At 42.7% G+C, this 22,367-nt stretch overlaps 1 protein-coding gene and 1 long non-coding RNA gene across 16 annotated transcripts in view; one reads left to right on the top strand and one right to left on the bottom strand.

The window, feature by feature from the left end:
* CD44 (CD44 molecule (Indian blood group)) overlaps nucleotides 1-22,367 on the top strand; it is a 93,129-nt gene that overhangs the window by 13,211 nt on the left and 57,551 nt on the right. The window lies entirely within an intron of this gene.
* LOC117081683 lies at nucleotides 1,434-21,658 on the bottom strand. Its single transcript, XR_004436240.1, has 3 exons — nucleotides 21,538-21,658; nucleotides 18,587-18,659; nucleotides 1,434-2,161 (listed from the first exon to the last, which is right to left on the bottom strand). It is a non-coding gene; the product is annotated as an uncharacterized LOC117081683 (long non-coding RNA).

Below are 22,367 nucleotides of genomic sequence, written 5' to 3'. Positions count from 1 at the left end.
TAGCTACCTGGGCAGGTAAAATAAGATAGAACCAAGGTATAAACAAAAGGCTCCATCAAAAGTCTACCAGAAATAGCCCCCGGGTAAGATTAGGACACTCTGCTCTAATTCCCACCCTGTGAAAGCCTAATTGTTTGACCTTGGGCTATTGGCTTTATCTGTCTAATGGTTCAATATACTGTGTGAACCATTTGGGGATAATAATCCCTCTGCCTCCCCTAGACCTCTCCACCTTTGCCTGCTGGTGTGAAAGTGTTTTGTGCTAGTAGGCAGAAGCACGTGATACAAAACTACAAGGTCCTATTATTACCTAGGATAGCTTTCGCCTCTATCTATGTCTCCTGTTGCTGGTTGACCCCAATCATTGAAACTGTATTCTTTGGAATGCTCAGCAGTCTCCTCCAAGCTGCCATCCCCTCCTTATCTAGGTGGGCCCAGTATTGGCTCAGGGTTCTTAGTTGTGCCATTTCCTAAGGCTTGCAAATTCCTTCAGCCTACCAGGGTGGTTCTCAGTGTCCTTGCTGGGATAACTCAATAAAGGGCTAGAGGTAGGAATGGGATAATCATCAGATGCTTTGCTAAGGCTGATGGGACAGCTTAGAAGGTACAAGCTGAAATGAGCCCATGCAGCAGCACCAAAATATGGGTTCCAAGAGGAAGAAAAGGAGAAAGAGAGAAAGGACCCTATACGGGAAGTTATCATGGGCTGATGACAAAAAAGCCAAAGATGAGGGCATGTCAGAATGGGAAAGGGTGTCAGGAATTTTGTAGCCCACTTGTTTGATTGGAAAGATAAGGAAGCCTCAAGGGCTGCAAGTGACTTTCCCAAGGTCACAAAACTAGTGAGTGGCAAAACCGTGGTCTTCTGACTTGTCCAGTTTCCTTTTCATTTTATCCTTTGAGATGCTAAAAGAGAGGACACTAACTAAACAAGCAGACAATGATCTGATCAGGACAATAAGACTTGGAATGCAAAACGAGAAGAAGATAAAAGTGCAATGGATTTTTTAGTGGCACAATGGGAAATGGAGTAGGTGTTTACACTACCCTGGGGCCCTCACTGGGCTTGGAACTGGTTCCTTGTGCACTGTCTTGTGCATCCATATTTGGTATATTTTTTATCCTTTTTGACTTAATGAGCATTTGGAAACCATAAGGCCCAGAGCAACCTGACCTTTGCCTTGCCCAGACTCTCTGAGCAATTTTGTGAGTTGAGTCAATAATCAATGGTTTTCAAATTATTCAATTGTTCACTCAATGCACACTAGTTGAACACCAATATCTGTGCTCTGCTAGGCACTGGGGATACCACTGTAGACAACAGAGGCATAGTCTCTTCTCTCCTGGAACTTACAGTCTATCTGGAAGACAGACAGTAAACAAGTAATGATACTTTTGTTTAATTACACTTGTGGTAAGTGCTATGAAGGAGAAACACTGGATCTTGTGAGAGCATAATAGAGAGATATCATCTGATTTAAAGCACCAGGGAAAGCCTCCCAAGACCTGTTAGATATATAGCAGTAACTATGTCTCCAGGATTCCCACAATTCCTTGAGGAACCCCCTTGCCGGACTTCGCAGAGCTGCACCAACCCTCTCACTGTCTCACCATTGGGTCTTCTGAGTAAGAGAGCAAGAAAAAAAAATTTTACTCCTCAAAATTCTGAAAGCAAGTGGTTTATCATGTCTGCCCTGTAATAGACAGAGGTGAGAAAATAATGGGAACCTCTAATCTGACTCAGGATTTTAGAAGCACACATTTGAGGAGAAGGGAAACAAAAATTCTGGAGAAGCAAAAAGTGCCATATGGTATAGATGTTATTTTAAGTTACTGGGAAAAATTCATAATTTACTTAGGGATCTTGAGTATCAAGCATTGGTTTAGAGTCAAATCTTATCCATTTCATTGGAAGTTCCTTGATCTTGTGGCTGAAGCTTGGGCCTAGGGTTTTACTAGTGTGTATGTAGGGGATGGTTTACAGGGTGTCTTCCAAGGTCATTCAGGTGCCTCTTTTGGGGTCATGCGGGAGGAATAGAACAAATTCTGGGATATGGATGTACAACCATTTGGCTCCTAGGGCCTCACTCCTTTAGCTCCTTGTTGGTGACTTCTTGGAGATGACAAGAGTAGACTCTTTCAGAGCAGTGAGATAGTTGTGCTGACAAAACAAAAACAAAAACATCATTTAAGATGCCTTCAGATGCAAGCACATGTAATAACAGAAATATTTAAAAATTAGTAGAGTATAGGCACTAGCTAATTCAAATGCTTGGTTGTAAACAACTATGTCTTGTAAATAAGAATAGATCAAAGTTTATTCTCCCAATGACGATGATAATATCTTTCTCACTCACTTTTACTCAAATTGGCTTTATTGGGCAGGAGACACAGGGATGGAGTTATAGCTATCATGACTGAACTTAAGCTACAACCCATCTATGCATCAAATCATCATGTGTCTCATGTGTGATTGTTATCTGTTGTGTACCCCTATCCGTACACACCAGCTGAATATTTCTGTAAGTAACAGAACAATCAACCCTCATAAAATGTTACCTCCCAGGGCAAGAAGTCTGGGATGATTCCGGAAAGTCAATCAAGACTCAGGTTTATTTTTTGCAACTTTCAATTCTGCCACTCCCAGTGTCTTCCTGCAATTTAGCACCCCTCACGTTCCTAAACTAAATTCTACAGTTCCAGGCATCCTATGAAAAAAAAAAAATCAATATTTAGCAGCAGAAGAAAGAGTGCATATTAACAAACATCTCTTCTTAAATTGGAGGAACGGCTTTTCGGGAAGTCCGTAATTGACTTCTCCTTATTTCTCATTGGATGAATGGAGTCACATGCCCACACCTAACCAATCACTGGCAAGGAGAGCTTGGACCACAGTGTTTGACTTAGACCAATCATGATCCGTCCACTGGAGCTGGGATTTGAGGTCTCACCTCTCCTGAAGCACAAGTTCAGGGTTTCTGAATAAAATTGCACTTCAGGTAGAAAATTTTTTTTTCATTGGTAACAATGTGGGCTGCAAAGAGTGAGGGAGTCCATCTACCTTCTAGAGTTGTGGTTTGAGACTCCATTTGGGCTAAGAAAAGAAGGCAAAGCTAAGTTTTTTGTTTCTATGCCACACCCTCAACCTTTTTCGGAGAAGACATGCCTCATGGGTAGAGCTCACATGGGGGACACACTGCAGTTTGAGGCTTAGATGGTCTGTGGCTTATACTCAATGATAATAGCTATAATTTTATCCTTTCCTCTCTTCTACAAAACAGAATCATATCAGGGAATAATCTTAAATCTGTTATAATTTACAAGAAATAGCCAGTCTTTTGTACACTTGAGTACCTTATTATTAGAAACTCATTACTTGCAACCCATCTCAGCACTGTTGGAGCTACACCATGTGTGAGGACCACTGCTCTAGAGTGAGCCATTAAAAAAGAATTACTACGACCTTGAGTGAGCATCTCTTTCTCTAAATTATGAGATGATGACCCTCAAAGGAAATGCCCGTTTTCCCTTTTCTACTGCACTCTAGGCATGTATTAATGTGTGTGAAGTGTTTTCAGTTCCATTATCTAAAGCAGCCCTCATATTAACGTCGTGGTTGGCATTATTGTCCTCCTGTATGGGATGAAAGTTTAATGACTTCTGCAAGGTTATGAAAGGTCAAGGTCACAGCTAATTGGTGCAAATTCAGGATTTGAATCCTAGTTTCTACCCCAGAGCTGATGTCCATGTCACCATGGACATTATTTTCTCCCATTATACCTGATTTACTTTCAAGGGGTCTGGAATTGACTATTGGATTTTGTATTAAAAATTGCTCTTTCATAGGCAGGAAAAGTCCTTCCTAATAGTTTGAGTCCAAAGCTTAAGGGTCTAGCATCTCAACCTTTTAATAAACCCAAAAATGAACAGGAGGGCTTTCTGAGCCAGTCCCCTGCCTCCACAGAGTTAGCTCATGAATCCAACATCATGGGAGAAGTCTTCAGGATTTTGTTTACCTTTCCTTTTGTATTACCTAATATAGTTAAAGGATTTGTGATGGCTGCATCCAGAGATGTTTAAAGATGGACCTGAAGGATGTGATTGTGTCTTAGGCAGAAAGTGGGCTGGTTCTTTTCAGTATCTAATGATGAATGATCTAAAGGAAATGGATTCAAAACCATTTGATTCTAAACCAAAATGGTGTATGCTTTTTTTTGAGGGTGAATGTCCTGATCTTGAGCCTTGTTGAGCATTAGACTGGCCAGCTGGTTCCTAATCCATCCTTCAATTCTCAGCTGCAATGACATTTCCTCAGAGAGACAGATCTCCTTTGGGGACAGCACAGTCCTTCTTAGAGGAAAGGCTTCCCTTTCCACTGAGCTTGGCTCCTACTATACCTCATGTGTGTGTTATGTTTACTGTGCTGTGTTGTCAATTTGTTTAATGTCTGTCAGTGGCTCATGCCTGTAATCCAGCACCTTGGGAGCCTGAGGCAAAAGACTTACTTTGACAGCAGAGGTTTGCAGCCAGCCTGAGCATCATAGTGAGACCCTGTCTCTACAAAAATATATTTTTAATTGGCTGTGCATGGTGGCACACACTTGCAGTCCCAGCTGCTCAGGAGGCTGAGGTGGGAGTAGTGCTTGGGCCCAAGAGTTTGAGGTTACAGTGAGCTAGGATTGTGCTACTGCACTCCAGCCTGGGTGACAGAGCCAGACCCTGTCTCTATTAAAATTAAAAAAAATAATAAATAACCTGTCTACTCTATTGGTCCATAACCTCTACCGAGACAGTGACTTTGTCTGCTTCATTCAATGCCTGGATCTTTCCTGGCTCCTAGCACAGTGCCCAGCACATGGAGACACTGAATTGGGATTCTTGTTTTTGAAGGCCCCATATCCACTTCAGTATTGGGGTGATTTTGGTGGGATTGTGGCTTACCATGGTGGATGCAGCCTGTGAGTTGCAAATTCAACTTCTTAAATTCCTTGTTTATCTATCAGCTATCCATCTATCTATCTATCTGTCTATCTATCTATCTATCTATCTATGTTCTATGCTCCATCTATCATCTGTCATATATCTATCTCTATTAATTATCTCTATCTTTATGTCTATCATCTATCTGCCATATATCTATCTCTATCTCTTAATTATCTCTATCTATTTATATCTATCATCTATCTATATCTATCATCTTTTAACCTACCTGTTTCTATTGGAATAAGAGACAAGTGCTTGAAAAGCAGAGGAGAGTCAGTACACAGGCCACATCTTCTCTCACTCCCTCCTTCCTCCTCATGGCTGTGAGCCACCCCAGTCCCTGTACCCACTTATTTGGCTGGCATCATCTAAGAGATCATCTCTTCCACAGTTTCCTGCAAGATTATCACCCCAAGGGAAGCTGAACACATGCAACATTTGCCCACTCAGGATGAGTGTGAGGGATAAGGAGGAAACATTTTTCCTCTAGAGACAGGGCAGTTGGGGCAAGGGATGGGGAAGCAAGACATGGATACTCCAGGCTAGTTCTTGCTGGGGCTGAGGGGTCTGCTCAGTGTGGCTCCCCTCTGGGACATGTTTGGGGCGGCTCTCTCGCCTCTGAAACAAGCCTCATCAGATCATCCCCAGGCTTCCTTCCGCATAGTTTCTGATGATATAGGAAAGGAGCCTGATTATCTATTTGAACTTCCTGTTCTTTGTATTGTTTGGAAGGCTAAAGTCAACAGCCACTTTTATATTCTGCATTGTTTGCGTTGTTAAAAACTCTGGAAAACTCATCTGGTTTCTTCTCCAAAAGTAGCTTCTCAGAGCCCTGGGAGACATTCAGAAATAAGATCCTTTTCAAATAGTCCAGCAGGGACCAGGGTCTCTCAGAACCAGCTCTCCTATCTTCTTCCAAAGGCCGGAATTGAGAAGGCTTACTCCAGCCCACATAATTTAGTCTCTGGGCTGTCAAGGATGCATTAGGGGAATTTGCCTCTGGTGTGCTGGGTGCTCAGAAAACTGTGTGGGTTGCAGAGATAGAGCTAGGTTCCAGTTCTGCCAGTCACCAATTATGTGGCCTTAAGCAGTTTACTTAACTTTTCTGAGCCTCAATTTTCTCTTCTCTAAAATAGAGTTGTAATATAACCATGGCTTAGAGTTGTGTAAAGATTGATGCGATCACAGACTTGAAACCCTTGATAGAACGACTGGCATGGAGTAAGCATTCAACAGTTATAATTAAGATCATTGTGATGATTACACTTGGGGCCTCTCCATCCACCATTCTGCCCCAACTGTGTTCCTGCTGCACTTGAAAATGATTCCAGCTGCCTCTGGAAGATTTTCATCCTGTTTCTGGGCAAAACATTAGCCAATAAACTCTCACTGAATTTGGCAGGGCGGGCACACCAGCGAGCTGACACTATGTGCATACGGGCTTCCTGGAACAACTGTTGCTGAGCCGATGAAACAGCATGGAACGTTCCGGGAAGCAGGGTTATTGCTGTAGCTGGTGAAAGTGAACTGGGAAATGCACTCCAGGTCCTGTCTTTACTTGCACAATTACAGTCCATCTCCCAGGCTGCTTGTCTCAGCAGGATCAGCCTCTTCCTGCCTTCTCTCCTGGCAGTGGCAGTGGGTGGTGGGGCTGGAGGAAGAAATGGTACTTTCCTCCCTCTCGAATGCAATTGTTACTTTACAGTGTTGTTCTCTGGCCTCAGAGAACAGAAGGGCCCTTTCTAGAGGCAGTTTACCAGTGTAGCTTCCTTTTCACTTCGAGAAGTTTGGAGTTTCCCAGAGCCCACTTCCTCCCCAGAAGCGCAAGCTTGGAATTTCTTGGTTGCTGATGAGGGGCCAGCTTCTGAGCGCATAAAGTGTGTCCATCGTTTTTAATCAATTCTCTCATCTCCAAAAATATCTTTAATTGCCTTTAGCTGCTTAGTTCTGCTCTCCTTTAAAGAAAGGAAGATCTGGCCACTCCCAGCCACACCTTAGAAGTGAGTAAGGCTTTTGCACCTTTTAATGGGAGTATTTACATGTGTGTCGGTTTCTCATCTGCTTTTAATTTTGTGAGAGTGTGATTTTGGACTGTTGTTTGAGATGAAAGAGCAGATTATCAAAGTGCAAATGATTTTTGCATGGTGCAAACACATCATAAATTAGAACCTATGAGACCCCTTTGCAGCGGGGAAGACTGGGGCCAGTCATCCAAGGTTTCCTCTTCCTGTAGGAGAAGGGGAAAAAACAGACATTTATTAAGCATCTGGTATGATCCAGACTCTCTACTGGTGTTTTTTGTATATTTATTCTCTAACTCCCATCAGCTTCTCTTTGAGAGAGGCAGCAAATGACAACTGAATAAATGAATGGCTGAATTTCATCAGAGCCAGTTTACAGGCAGAGAAACTGAGGCTCATAAAGCGGACGTAACCCGCCAGAGATGTCTCAGCTCTTATGCCGTGGGGCTGGAATTCAATTCAGAGCTCCTTCTCCCTTTTAACACTACACTGCAAGTTTCCGTTCAGCTTCATGGGATTAATCCTGTTCTTCTGCCCCTAGAATGGAGACTTGAAAGTTCAAGACATCTCCTTTTCCTAAGAAATTGGATTTTTCTGGCTCCTTGAGAATTAAGGAGCTCAAAACAATTCAGAACTCTTGGGAGGCATCGTCAGGAAAGGAGGTGGTGGAAACTTCCCTCTCCCCACTCTCCCCCGGGGCAATGGGGCCCCCAAGACCACCAAAGATCAGGGCGCCAGGTGGGGGATGCCTCTCGGCTCCCCATTCATTGTTCATCTGGGGGCCACTCAGCAGCTCCTAAGGCATGGATTGTCTCAGAACTGAAGAATGGTTCAAACTGGCCCAAGATGCTGAAATTTATTGCAGGGAATATTGGGGCAGTGTGTAGCAATTTAGGAGCCTTCTCTCTGAGGGAATCGGTAACTGCTGCATTTCTGTTAATTGAAACCTTTCCCTCCAGTTTCGATGGGGCAGGTTCTCATATCTGTGTGCTGAAAGGCATTTGTTTGGTGTAATCTGAGAGCAGGATGCTGGCAACACTTTCTTTTGTGTTTTGCTAATTGTTTCTTTTTACTGGCCAGTCCACCCTGTCTGACGCATTCATTATACCATAACCACCTTGACACCAGAGTGAAATGCCATTTCTCTGCAGGCAGGAGGGAGTCACGCGGATTCCTTGAGTGTTTGTAGAGTAAGTGAGAAAGATATGTAGCCTTCTCCTAGAGGCAGAGGGCTGGGTTGACTAGGATCTAGAGATTTTCAAATCCAACTCCATCCTTGTCTGATAAAGTAAACGAGGGCTCGGAAGGTAAAGTGATTTCTCTAAGTACTCACAGCTTATCAGTGAGAAGCCTGATATTAAAACTCTGGGTCACTAGACCTTCAACCTAATGTTCTTCCCACTAAACCAAGTTAACGTTTATCGTGCACCATACTAAATGGCAGACACTGGGGACACAAAGATGAATAAGGCATGGTCCCAGTGGAATCCACTTTGGTTATATGGGTTAGGACACTTGAGGCAGGATCCTCCTTAGAATGGTGTTATATAAAGTCTCTCTCTCTCTCTCTCTCTCTCTCTCTCTCACACACACACACACACACACACATCTATCTCCAATCTATCCTGTCTATCAAGAGAAAACCATATAATGTAGAGTAAGAGCCCATGTACTGGATAATTAGGCTTCTGGCTCCTAATTATCAGGAAGCCTGGAGGTCTTGAGTGGTTGTAACCAAGGATACTGAAAGTGGTTGACCAGTTAATGAAGAATTAAGTTAAAGTAAGAGGCACTTTACTTTTAAGCTGCCTTTTATACACTTTAATCTTTGAGATGATTGGCTAATATCTGTTAAGTACCAGGCTCTTTGCAGAGAGTCAGGTTCTTTGCTAAATGATTTAGGTATATTTCTTCATTTAATATTCAAAAAGCACCCCATAAGGAAGGCATTACTTTTACTTTACTGATGAAGAAACTGAGGCTTAAAGGTTAAGAAAACACAGCATGCATAACATCCCACAAGAGCTCAAGCCAGGACTTGGACCCAAGTCTTTCTTGGATCTTTCTGATCCAAGCCATATATGGAGTGCGGTTACTACAATCTTACAATACAACGAGGGTAAATCCCTGCAATCACCAGTCACCAGCAACGTGAAATAATGGATGCACAGATGTCAGGGGGTCAGGAGAGCCTTGTAAGCATTCAGAGGGCTTGGGAGTGGACACATCACAGTTGCACTCTGCTGGGCCGCTCTGTAAATCTCTGGTTGGATCTTGCCTTGAATTTTTTCTGGTCAAGACTCAGAAGGAATGGATGTAGCTTCACTAACACCAATTCTACCCAGCTTGTGACCCAAATGGAACTCTTATCCCTTAAGCCAGGTCATTCAGTTGTTGTAGCCTTTGCCTTCCAAGTTCCCTTGTCTACCCTACTGAGTTTGAATTCTAAGGACATCTCCTTATGGACTGTGGAAGGCAAAGATGAATTCCAAATCTTATTTAATCTGTGTGTTTTGGGGGGAGGGGGAGTGTATTTCCTTTTGCCAGGTATCTGAGCCTACAAAAAGGCCTGTAATAAATAAGTAAAATATGTCCATGAGTTCATAAAAAAGTGAGCCTTAGACATACAGACCACCTGTCAAAAAGGCCTGTCATTCTCTATTATGATATCCTCTTTTATTTTCTGTGTAACACTATCAGTATCTGAAATTACCATATTCATGTATTAATCATTTACCTGAATACTATCTCCTCACTCTAGAGGTAAGCTCTTTGAGGGCACAGATTGTGTCTGACTCTCCAGCACCCAAGATTATATCTGGCTCGTATCATCCATATCATAGGGAGGTGCCGTGAATTGACACCTTGCACCATGCCTTATGGGAACTAATGGCGCCTTGAGAGGCACAGATTTCATAGAAAGAGGCCCAGTTGTTCCCACCCTGATCGTTCTAGAGTTGCTCTCCAATGTCTATGGTGAAAGAATGTGTTTTTGCGAGGTATGGTCTCATGTCATGTTTGAGGGTCATTTATTTAAGGGAAAACCAAGACCTTATTTTCTTTGACAACTGCACACAAGGGTCATTTGTAAAGTCCTTCATTTCCAAGCTTCTGGATCTTTGCATGGATCATGCTCCTTAAAAGAAGGAAGTTATGTTTGGCCTGTTTCAACTGAGCATGGAATGGTAAAGATTTTGGTCCAAACCCTGTGGCTTGAGTTGGATTTAAAAGCTTGTCAGAAATGAGTTCTCTGGAGCTTGGCATTTGAGACTGGCATCTGTTTTTCCAGATGAGATTTCACAGATTGAAAGCTCAGCAAGAGGTGTGAATTACAAGCAATTAGTTCACAGGGCAGTTGGAACTGTAGTAATCCTGGAGATCTTTTGGCCTGGATTTTAAAAATATCCCCACAATCCAGCTTCTCCCTCTGTAGGGCTTCTGCTTGGAGAGGTTTATGTAACTCCCCAAAACATCTAAAGAGTGACTAGCAGTAGGGTTCTTGGACTGCGACGGAGACCCTGCTTGTTGTATGCATGCTCTTGTGTGCATAGACAGAAACAGACACACATGTGCACACACACACACACAGACACATACACCCATGTTCGCTTTAGCATCTGATAGAAAAAGAGGAGCATGAGGAAAGGGAGAGATTGAGTCATTAACATGTGACCTGGTGATTTCTGAGTCCTCTGACTTTGAAATCAGTGGAAACCTAGAGCTCCGCTTTGTCACTTGTAATGCTTTGTTGTTGCAAATAAATATTTTTGCAACTGCATCACTTCATTGCTAATATATTTGAAGAAGGCAAGATAACCTAAAGGCATGAATCTTGTTCTGTCTTAATCCACCTATAGGTCAGTGTTGGTTGCAAGGTAAATTGTAAGTAAGGGCTATTGGCCACCAAGTGCCAGGGTTATGAATGCTTTACCTTTTTATTTTTTTCTAAACTGAGACAAACTCATGGTTGTTCCTAGAAAAGCATGCACCCTCGCTTGCATTTGGATAAGCTTCTTTGAGTAACAGGGAAGAGGCCACTGGGATTACAAGGCACTTAGTGCCCACTGGAGTGTGACTGGCACTGTGCACCCTGTGAATTATAGTGGTGGTATGGGGAAAGGAGTTAAAAAGCATCAATCTATGGAGTATGCGAACCAGATGGCATCTGTCCTGGGAAGAACAGACGTCCCTCATAGAAGAGTTAGAGGACTATACCAGTCAGGCAGAAATCCAGTCCATTCATCAAGCTTTTCCTCTGGCTGTGGTCCCTACAGGGTCAGCCCTGTTTAGGCTCAGGCCTCCTAAATCCCAGTGCAAGACCAATTTCTCTATGAAATTCTCCCTGTCTCCTTTGGTCTCATAGCTACTTCCTGGGAGGAGAAAGTAGTAATCAGCTCCCACCCCCCAGCTAAATTTGCATGGTATTAGCAAATTCTAACCCAAGACGTTAAAACTATCTGAGAAGAGGCATGACTCTGCTTCTTGTCTGTACTCTCCTAAAGATGCAGCAAGGAGAGAGACATTTGCATGTGGCCCCCGAGGAAGAGGAGATTTGTCTGTCTCACCCCCTGCTGGTGCAAACTTGCACCTCTCTCAGCCTCAGTTTTATTATGTGTATAAAGTTTCAATGATCGGAATAGTACTTATCTCATGTGACTATTATGGAATGGAAACAAGATAGTTCATGTGAGGAACCGAGCACAGAGCCTGGCACACAGTAGGTGCTCTATTAGTATTAATATCACTGGAAAGCCCAGCTAGGGCTCAGCAGTAGAAGCTACCAGAGCCTTAGTGTTACAGCCACATCCTTTACCCCACCATTCACATGCATTTCATGCCCCAGCGTGAGAATCCACATATTCCAAGCAGAGAGCCACAGCTTTGGTAAACTGAGTCTTAGCTCACTCGTGTCAGAGACCAGGTGTTATCCTGGGGTTTGACTCCTGGCTCTTGCCACATTCATAGCAGGATGCTGAGTGGATTGTACTCTGAGCTTCACTTGTTGCATCTGTGAAATGGGGGTGATTATTTGACTTCTCAAAGTATAGCATCTGTTAAGGCACAGAGACTACAATCTGACACAAAGTAGCAGCTCCATACATTGCAGAATCTTTTCTTTTTCACTTAAGGAGATGTTAAAAGAGGCAAGAGGAAAGAAAATCAAATTTGGAGATGCCCTGGGCTGTGTGTTGAAGTTGGGCTCTGTTGGAATTAGTGGTGGCCTTTTTCTTCTCTCCACTTGGATGGCTGCATCTTCGAGGACAAGTCTTACTGCAGTTTTTGATAGTATAAATCTGGCCAAGTCCACTACTTACCCAGCCCCAGTCTCCTTAGAGTAGGATTGGAAACTTGGACTTTGCTATCTCCTCTGCAGAGTGAACTAGGGACAATCTTTATGACAAATTTTAAGTTGCAAGATATTTGTATTCTTGTTACTGAGGGGAAAAATACAAAAATATAATACTAAGCCTGGCTGATGGATAGCATTTTTGCACAATGTATTTCATTTGGGCTGCACCTTTGAGCTGTGCTAATTGCTCTGAGCGTCTGTTTTTATGTCCATTGCATGGGGTGATTTACCCTCCTAGATTTCCAAATGCTTTGGAGCCCCTGGTTCATTGCAGGACTTACTAAGTGGTGGCCATCAGCATTTTGATTGGCCCCTGCCACAGTATTTTCCAGACTTTTCCATTGAGGCTCCTAGGGCTTTGTGGCAGGTGCCAGGACAATTGATGGGGTAGGGTGGGTGCTGGATGAGAATGAGCAGCTGGTAGGTTGAGTCTCTGGGTCTGCCCTTCCACCCTCACTCCAGTCCCCATTAGCTCAGCTCAATTTTTAACCACTTGAAATATTGTGGTTGTGCCCAAGACATCATGGCAGGGAGAGGAAGAAACGTCTGAAAACCATCAATCTTTTCTCTGTGTGCTGCCACTGGTCCCATGGGCCTGTTGACAACCCAAGTTGAAAAGGCAGCACCACTGGGGAATGGGGAAAATTAACAGAACTAGAAAATCTGAGTTGAGATCTGGGTTTACCAAACTCTCTGTAAGACTTTGAGTCTGTGAAACTTACGTCCATTAGTTTCCTCATCTTTTAAATGGGTCTGTAGTACCTACCCTCTGGGCCTCACAAGGCTGCTTTTGGATGTGAAAGTGCTTTATAATTGGTGATGGAAACTCCTACATGACAATAGCAAAGCCTGATGTACTTTAATCCATTCTGTTCTGCTGAGGGTGGAGCCCCAGTGTGTCTTAATTCATATGAGGTTTTTGAGAAGCTTTCTGAGATTTTAATACTGTCCCAGGTATGCACATCAACCCTCTCACTTTTATCCCCCAAGCTCCAAAAGTTTCATAACTTTTTATTTCATCTTGGGTGGTAGGAAGGCAAGGTGTGCCTGAGGGAGCTACAGTGAGTTATTCAAGGTCACATCATTAGCTTATAATTAACAGAGTTTCAGCTAGAACCAGTGCATCCTACTCCCAGATGGGGGCCCCTGGCTCATCTCAACATGTCAGCAACCATTAATCACCCCTGAAATACAGATATTACCTGTTAGTAACAGTGTTTCAGCCTACCTCAACTGTTGTGAGAGTCTTCCCTCAAACTAAAGCTAAGCAGTTCCACAAAATGCCAGCTGTAGACATTAGCAGAAACTGTCTACTGATTAGCTGATGTATCAGTCATTGTAACTACCCATAAAAATAAAATCCAATGACAAAACCAAGTGGACCAACCTTATTTTCTACTTGCAAGAGGAAAAACCCTATCTGGGCCCCAAGATGCTTTTTTTTTTTTTTTAATTTCATTTACCACATCCTGGGTTTGTGCTAGTCAATCTGCTAAATCAATAAGATCTGAAAAAGCAGAAAACAAAGATCGTGAGGCCAGAGGATTTCCTGATCACCATGGCAACACACAGGGGTGGGCATTGTGGTTTCTCTCCCCGAAGACGCACTCGTCGAAGACTACGTGGTGTTACAGAGTTCTAGTGCAGTGAAGCAACAGTTCTGGGACACATACTTTCTTTTGCCAGAAAGACTCTGTCGGATCCAGGATCAGGAGTCAGGGGTTAAACAGTTCTCCATACTCTCACCTCCAAGTCCCCATCATCCCATCAGGAGGCAGGGACAGGACTGCTCTCCAAACTCTCAAAACAACCCAAGAGCTTTCTAGACTGTGCATTGGGTTGGTCATTTGGTGGCTTTGGCTGAAGGGCCAGGGTAACAGCTAAGAGAAGCCTGGAGATTCTTCTCCAATGCAACAGGACCCTGTTGGTTCAGCATTGGCTGCCGTGACAGGCTCCATGCTCCACAGAAAAAAGGCAGAGAAATCAGGAGGTCCAGCCAGGCACCAAGACGTTGGGGTGCCATGCCTTTCTAAGTGCCAAGTGATGAATAGCTCAGTTGAAAGCAACCCAGGGCACATTCTGGAGGAAATTCTCTGGGTATGATTGTGCATGACTGTTTTCTCTGCTCATTAAACCCTCATCTGCCTCCAGGGCAATTCCGGGAGAGACTGAGTCACTCAAGACTCATGGTCTGCACTGGGCAGCCAAAGGCGATTCGGCCCCTAAGTGTGATTCTGGCCTCATTCAGAAGTGGATGCTAAACAATACATCCTTTCACAAGGAGCCATCACATGGGCGTCAGGAGATGGGGGCGAGTGATGTGGGGGCAGAGGGAAGGCTGCTGGCCCTCTAGACTGGCAGGCCTGCAGGGCAGCAGAGGGAATAATAGCTAGAAAGACTCCCAGATGAAAACTTCTGGGCTTTGAAGCCTTTGAACAAATGAAGAAGAAAATGACTTCTTCGTGTCCTATTAAGACAGTGAGTTGTGGTTTTTTTGAGAACAGCTTGCTCAGACCTCTTATGAAAGATAGATCAGTAGCAAGAGTACTGGTGTAGGAGTCAGGAATCTGCAATTATGAACCCCTGAGTTTTTTTTTTTTTTTTTTTTTTTTTTGACTTGCTGGAGGACCATGCTCGGCTATTCTTGATTTTACTTTCTCCTGTGTCACCAGAGAAATTGATTAGAAGCTTCCCATTGTGCCTCCCGGCTTTAAAAGTAGATAATCCAATTAGCAATAATGCTTTAAAACAACAAAACATTGTCCTTTTCCCTTCCTACTTCTGATCAGAACCAGCTCAGTAAGATTTATTAGTTGTGCAATCTGTTTTGGACATGAGCTCAGTAAATCAGAGGACAGAAATAGAATCCTGGCTTTTTAATGATAAACACTGTAAAAATAAAAAATTTGGAGAGTTTACCAGTGCTTCTGACTGCGCACGTGGTTTGTGTGTGGCTGACTCCCAGGAGCTCAATCACTTTGGGTGCAGTCCACCCAAAGAGCCATGTTCCAGCTACATCAACCTGGAGCCTTAGCTTGGTCAGTCTAGATTTTTAGGTTTGACTGCAGACATCTCAAAATGTCACAAGGACAGCCTGTGTCCTTGGTGACCCAACCCTGGGCCAACCCTGAGTCCTGGAGTCCTCTCCTAAGAGCCCTGCCTAATTGTAGAGAGAGCATTCAGGCTGTAAAGGGCAGGGGGCCTGGGGGTTATGACTAGGTCTGGGCTTTCTAAATTCCCAAGGGTGTGAAGACCAACAGGTAGAATCAGAGAAAGCAGTCAACCCATTGTTGGGGAAAGCCAGTCAAGGTCAAGGCTTCAGAATCTCCTCTCTGGGGAGAGAGTGTAAATTCCATTAGTGAAGTTTATTCCACTGAAGCCTAACCAGGCCTTGGTAAAGGCCCCTATCTTGTGGTCCAGAATCAAGGGACTTCTGATCTTAAAATAATATTCAATAAGCTCAAATTCTTCTCTCTAGGGCTCTTTTCATGATAACCTCTCCACGCTTTTTAAAAAGTCACATGAAGGGTAAGTGGGCCTCCTGTCATTTCAGTGTCTGACCTGTGCATAAGTTGGAATTTAACACTGGAAGATGATCAGCCAGATTGCCCAGTCTGAAACCCAGGTCCCCCAGTGACTCACACAAGTTACTTACATCTTCTCAATGAATCAGTTACCTCTTGTGTAAAATGGGGATAATAAAAATGCCTACCACATAGGATTGTTAGGAAAATTAAGTGAAATATTAGGTATAAAGTTCTGAATACCTTGAACCCAGACTAGGCACTCAGTGTGTGCTCACTGTGGTTATCATGGACCATGAGCTGCAGGAATTAGAACACCATTGAGTAGTAGGAACCGGCTTTATTCTCATCTTCATGATGAAGCAACTTCTCCTTACATATAGCTTAATCTGGAACCAAAAATCTAATTCTGTCTCATCCCTCCTGAGGAGATGACAAATTGGGATCAGGCACACCTGGGTGGCTCAACTTAGAAAACAAATTAACTCATTTTGCAGAATCTGGAGACGTCTGGTCTGGAGAACTGACAGTGCCCTCTCTTTGGGCACAGTACAATTGTAGGTTGTCTTCGGGTGGTCTTCATATGGAATGTACTGTGTTTGCCATGTTCCCTAGGAGATTTGGCCTCAGAAATGGCCCTGTGATGGTATGTGAACACACTGTTCTGTTACTGAGATGATGGCTTGCACATTCAGACAGATAAAACCATTTATAAAACTAAAAGTTGGTCTCTGAAAGATTTGCTTTCAGGGAAAATAGCAAATGCTCACAGAAGCAGAGTTCTGGGTTAAAGACATTTTAAGTGTCCAATAAGGAATTCTCAGCAAACACCAGCTGGTGATTCTTCAGATATGATGTGGGAAAGGAACCTGATAGGTGATCTTTTTGCACTGTATAAGACTGAAGCCTGTCGGGGGTTGGGGGCAGAAAGAGAGCATTTATTAATTCATTATTTCATTCAAAATTTGCCTACCATGGGTGGCTGTACTGGGTACTGGGGATATAATAATTGTGAAGAAGAGAGACACCATTTCTGTTGTCACGAAGCCCACAGGGAAGTTCCAAAATTTCAGAATGCTGCAATTTCTGGTTACTGAAGAGACCTTGGAGATAATAATTTCTTGCAATTCTTTAACTGGTTGTGTCACAGACTTTAAGAACCAATGAAAACCAGAGATGTTGACCCACCTAAACACACACAGACACACACACACACACACACACACACACACACATATTCATACACACAATCTTGCATATAATCTCACAGGTCCACGGCCGTGTTGAAGATCAGCTCCTGGATCCCATATTGAAAATCCCTTGCAGCCCAGCTCCAACACTAGCTACTGCATGAACCAGCCCACTCACCTCTCAGGAAAGTTTGGGAAGACGTAGATAATGGCAACTTGGGTGAAAATTACACAGTGCTCTCTTCCCAGCACATGTGATTTTCTACAACTTCAGAAATAACTGGGCTGGACCAAGAAGCTATTATTCCTCACAGGCCCTAAAATCTAGGCAAAGCTTTGAAATGTGCTGGGACAATTTTATTAGAGATCTATTTTCCTTGATCTGAGGCTTAGGGGACAGTATAGATGAGATTAATGGCATTTGGGGTCAGCGATGGTTTATCCAGGAGAGAATGCATAGTACCCGTAACCAGGAGCCTGGATAGTAGGCAAGATAGCACAGAGGTTAGAACCCTGACTCTCCTGTTTGGATGACATTGGGCAAAGGACTTCACCACTTTGTTCCTCAGTTTCCTCATCTCTAAAATGGGTTTAGCAATAGTGCCTACCTCATAGCATTTTTATGAGAATTAAATTAGCTGAAGGACATAAGGCACCTAATAAGTGTGCAATGCTCATTGGCTCTGATTATTAAGTGTCAAACATCATATCAAGTGTTTGACATACCTTATTTCATTTAATAGTCCCATAAACCCTGACAGATTAGCATTGTCATCCCATCAAGGAGGAGGTGGAGAGTCAGAGAGGTTAAGTAACTAACAACCTGTGTCACCTGAAGCGAGTGGCAGGGTCAGGGATTAAAGCAGGTTTGAGGAGGTCCTAACTGGGTTGAACTACCAACCTTCACAAAAGTTTGGCACTAGAGACTAGCTTTATAGGACAAAGAAACCTTCTTTCAGAGCTCCTTTTTCTCGCTTTCCTGACAGCTCCCTAGCAGACCTCTTCCCATGTGGGTGGGGAGATAAGGTTCCTAGACACTGAGACACTGGTCTCCATGACCCCTCTGTGCTGCCCACAGCCCTGTAGTAATGAGCATTCTAAAGGCCTGGTGGCATTTCTCCCATGGGAAGTCTCTCTGAATCCAAAAATGGCATCAAACAGTCAGTGTTTTCTGTTGAGCCCATTTATCGCTCAGAGGGAGCCACTTGGGACACTTTATTCATTACATGATACAGGAGATTTATGGGAGACCAGAGGGCTCAACGGAAAACATTCTTGATTTATTTCCAGCCGGAAAGGCTTGTTTGAGAGATGCAATCAGCCTTTTAGTATTAGCCTCTTGAGTCAAAGTGGATCCTGAATCACAGAGGTCTCTGTTTCTCAGGAGAGACACACAGACATCTGAGGAGTCTTGCCTCTCTATAGTGGTTTACAGCATGGCTAGCACCATTGCCAGAGACACTGGCGCTCTGTCAACCAATGTTCTGTGGTCCATGGCTATTCACATCTTAACCTTACCTTAACTCTACTTCATTGTGAATTTGGGCATGGTTCTTTATTTCTTCCCCTCTCTGTGTATTAGTTTCTCCATCTGAAAAATGAGGATACTAATATTACCCACTTCACAGGGATGTTTTAAGGATAAAATAAGTAAATAATTCTAAAGTGCCTAAAAGAGAGCCTGGTATATACATAATGAATGCACAATAAATATTAGCCACTGCTCTTGCTGTTGACATTATTAATATCCTGCAGGGTAATAATTTGGGTTTGCATTAGTATCAAGGAAACCTGTTGAAATGTCTTCATAAATTATCAGGGTATGAATGACACACAGCCTTGAAAATGTTGGCTCCTTTTAAGTCAAGAGGGACCTAGAGGAGAAGGATTGTGAACACTCACAGGATAGTTGACCAGAAATGAAGTATTTGACACCATTCTTGCAACTCCTAAGTGGCTAAATAGCATCAGGGTTAGGAGTTGCACTTTCTCATGAGATCAAGATAAATGTAAGCTGTGGAATTTTTACGTTGCATAGCATTTCTTCATCCAATCAGTAGCCCTTTGCAAATACCTACAATGTTTCAGGACCTGCTTAAGCCTTCACATCTAGGAAGGCTAAAGGTTGAGTTTATCTGTTTCATCCTGTCTTGGCTCATCACATGCACATACAACCACACACTCACTTGCATACACACATATGAGTATGAGGAGAATTCAAAATGTTCATGGAAAAATGAGATTAAAAGAGAAAAGTTTAAAGATGTAAACTTTTCGTCTCACCATAAGTGCCATCACGTTCAAGATACTGTTATAAGCTATGATAGCAGCCATTTAGTCCATCCTTTAAGAACTGAGGGTCCTGGGAATTTAATCATGTCAATGCAGTCTTTCTTACATTGTTAACTAAAGAAAAATGGGTGCCCTTTAAAGATTTTTAAAGATTAAGTAACAAAAAAAGTCAGAAGGAGTCAAATTTGGACTGTAAGGTGGATGCCTAATGGCTTCTCCTTAGGAATTCTCAAAAAATTGCCTTTGTTTGATGAGAGTAATGAGCAGAAGCATTGTCATGGTGGAGGAAGACTCTCTAGTAAAGCTTTTTCATACATTTTTTTCTTCAAAAGCTTTGGCTACCTTTCTGAAACCACTCTCATAATTAGCAGATGCTATCATTCTTTGACCTTCCAGAAAGTTAACAAACAAAATGCCTTGAGCATCTCAGACAACCGCTGTCATGACCTTGGCTCTGGACTGGTCCACCTGCTTTGACTGGTACACTTTTGCTTTGAATGGACCACTTCCACCTCTTGGTAGCTATTCCTTTGATAGTGCTTTGTCTTCAGGATCACACTCGTAAGGCCATGTTTCATCTCCTGTTACTGTTCTCAAAGAAATGCTACAGGATCTTGATCCCACTTGTTTAAAATTTCCATTGAAAGCTCAGCTCTTGGCTGCAGCTGCTGATCTGGGCGCAATGGTTTTGGCAATCACTGAGTGGAAAGTTTGCTCAACTTTAAATTTTCAGTCAGATTTGTGTAAGCTGAACCAGTTGAGATGCCTATTATGTTGGCCATTGTTTCTGCTGTTAATCATTGGTCCTCTTCATTTAAGTCACAAATAAGATTAATTTTGTTCTCCCAAATTGATGTGGATGGCATATCACTGCAGGCTTCATCTTCAGCAACAACATCTTGTCCCTTCTTCAAACAAGTTATCTGTTTGTAAGCTGCTGATTTCTTTGGGGCATTGTCCTGATGAACTTTTCATAAAGCATCAGTGATTTTTCCATTCTTCCACCTAAGCTTCACCAAAAATTTTGGTGTGTGTGTTCTTGCTTCAATTTTAACAGAATTCATGTTGCTCTGAGAGAGCATCTTTTCAAATATGTCTTATCCTTGTTAATGCCTCAAATTAGTTCCCGTTCAGACATATCAAGTTAATGAGAGTTTATTTTGGTACAAAAAAATTGAAATCTATGTATAATTTTTTTCATAACACATATTTTTCATGAACTTTTGGAAGACCCGTCATATAGACACACTCACACAATGCATGCATATATTGTCATTGAAGTTAAGTTGGCTTCTGAAACTCAAGGGATTTTACTGAAACTCATGAAACTCAAGGGATTTTACTGAAAAGTCTCAGCCTTAATTGGTTCCTCTTACATTTGCATATTCTGTCTGCTGGGTGGCAAGGTAGAATTGACTGTAATAAGAAAGAAACTACCATTTAGCTCCAATTATTGTCCATGCCTCAGAGTTGATTTTTAACCTGAGAGTGACAGCAGCCACCTGGGCCAGGGGCAGACAGGTAGTTTGCCTTTCCTGGAATCAGAGGCTCCCCTATTAGCCTTATCTTCAAGAAGCTGATAGGAATGCTTTGTTTTCCTTTTGTGTGTTGGACAAGGAGAGGTACCGGAAGGTCTGTCATGCAGATTGACAGTTTCCCTTTGTAAGACTGGCCAACTGAGGCCAAAGTTGAAAATGTCAGTAAAAACAAATAGCATTGCAAAAGGGCCTTATGCATTTCCTTCTCTATCCTTTCATTGCCCCATCAGCCAAGTGTTGCATGAGTGGCTTAAGAGAACACCACTAGGCTTGAAAAAGAGTGAACTGCAAAAACACATTTTCTCCATTTCACCTAGTTAGTATTTTCCCCTCCACGTGCCAATGACACAAACAAAAGAAAATAAAAGTAATAGACATTGGCTTATGTCTATTCAAGTTCCATTTCTTGTTTCTTCTTTTACTATTTTCAGAATCAAGGAAGACAATACAGAATTTTAACAATTTTCTTATCTCATTTTGCTTGTGTTAGACATTGTTTCCTAGTGGTTGAGACCTGCTTCCTGCTCAGGAAAGAGAAAGCAGTGGTTGCCCATACAATTCAATAATAATGACTCTATCTTTGTCATTATTTAACGATTGTTTAGGTGTGCCCATAAATAATACATACATAAAACTCACCTTTCAGGGTTCTGGTGAAGATGATGCAACACAGAATCTCAAAGGTACTGGGTACCCAGGGACACTGCAGTAATAGGTCCCTTCTCCCATTGCTGTCAGCTCAGAAATACAGAACAGAGCAACTGGGATTCAGGAAGGAGACTACAGGCTCTAGATAGAAGTACTCACTCACTTCCTTGGGCAACTCACTTCCCTGAGCCTCAACTTTCTTGTTGGTAAATAAGTGGAATCTTCCTACCCACCTCTAGACCTGTGTAAGAAAGGGATGGAGCTGGTTAATGCCAGTTCTGTCTGATTCCAGACTGGGTTCTTAACTAACAACAAGGAGTGGTGCCTGGCCAGGCACCTGGGTCATTGTCCCAAGATGATGTCAACATGTCTCCTTAGAGAAGGTCTGTCATTGAGGCCTAAGGAAGTGTTCAGGAGGAATCAAGCTTCACCGGGAGAGTTTCAATGTCTTAACTCTTTGCATGCAGTTTCCTCAAGTATAAACTGGGGATCATATAGTCCCAGGAGTTTTCAATTACAGCCTTTGAAGTCTTTTGAGATTGTTACACAGGATCAAGTAGAATAGGATGATTTCTAGCCCTCTATTGGAATTTCAGATTAATGTCTACAAAATTCACTAAAGTCCTTGTATTGAATAATTCTTTACCCAATTGATAGCAGTTAGGCTTCATTTTCAATGCCATTAACTCTGAGAGCAAACGACAGGCTTTGAGTCTGCCAAAATATTAAAAGTGTATTTCTGAGGAAATTTCAATGAGTCATTCGTTTATATAACAAATACTTGTTGAGCGTCTATTTTCTATTGGGTACTCTTGTAGGGG

Source organism: Trachypithecus francoisi, unplaced genomic scaffold (assembly GCF_009764315.1).
Source record: "Trachypithecus francoisi isolate TF-2019V2 unplaced genomic scaffold, Tfra_2.0 Lachesis_group8, whole genome shotgun sequence".
NCBI classification, from domain to species: Eukaryota; Metazoa; Chordata; class Mammalia; order Primates; family Cercopithecidae; genus Trachypithecus; species Trachypithecus francoisi.
This window is presented reverse-complemented; position numbering and strand designations above follow the sequence as displayed.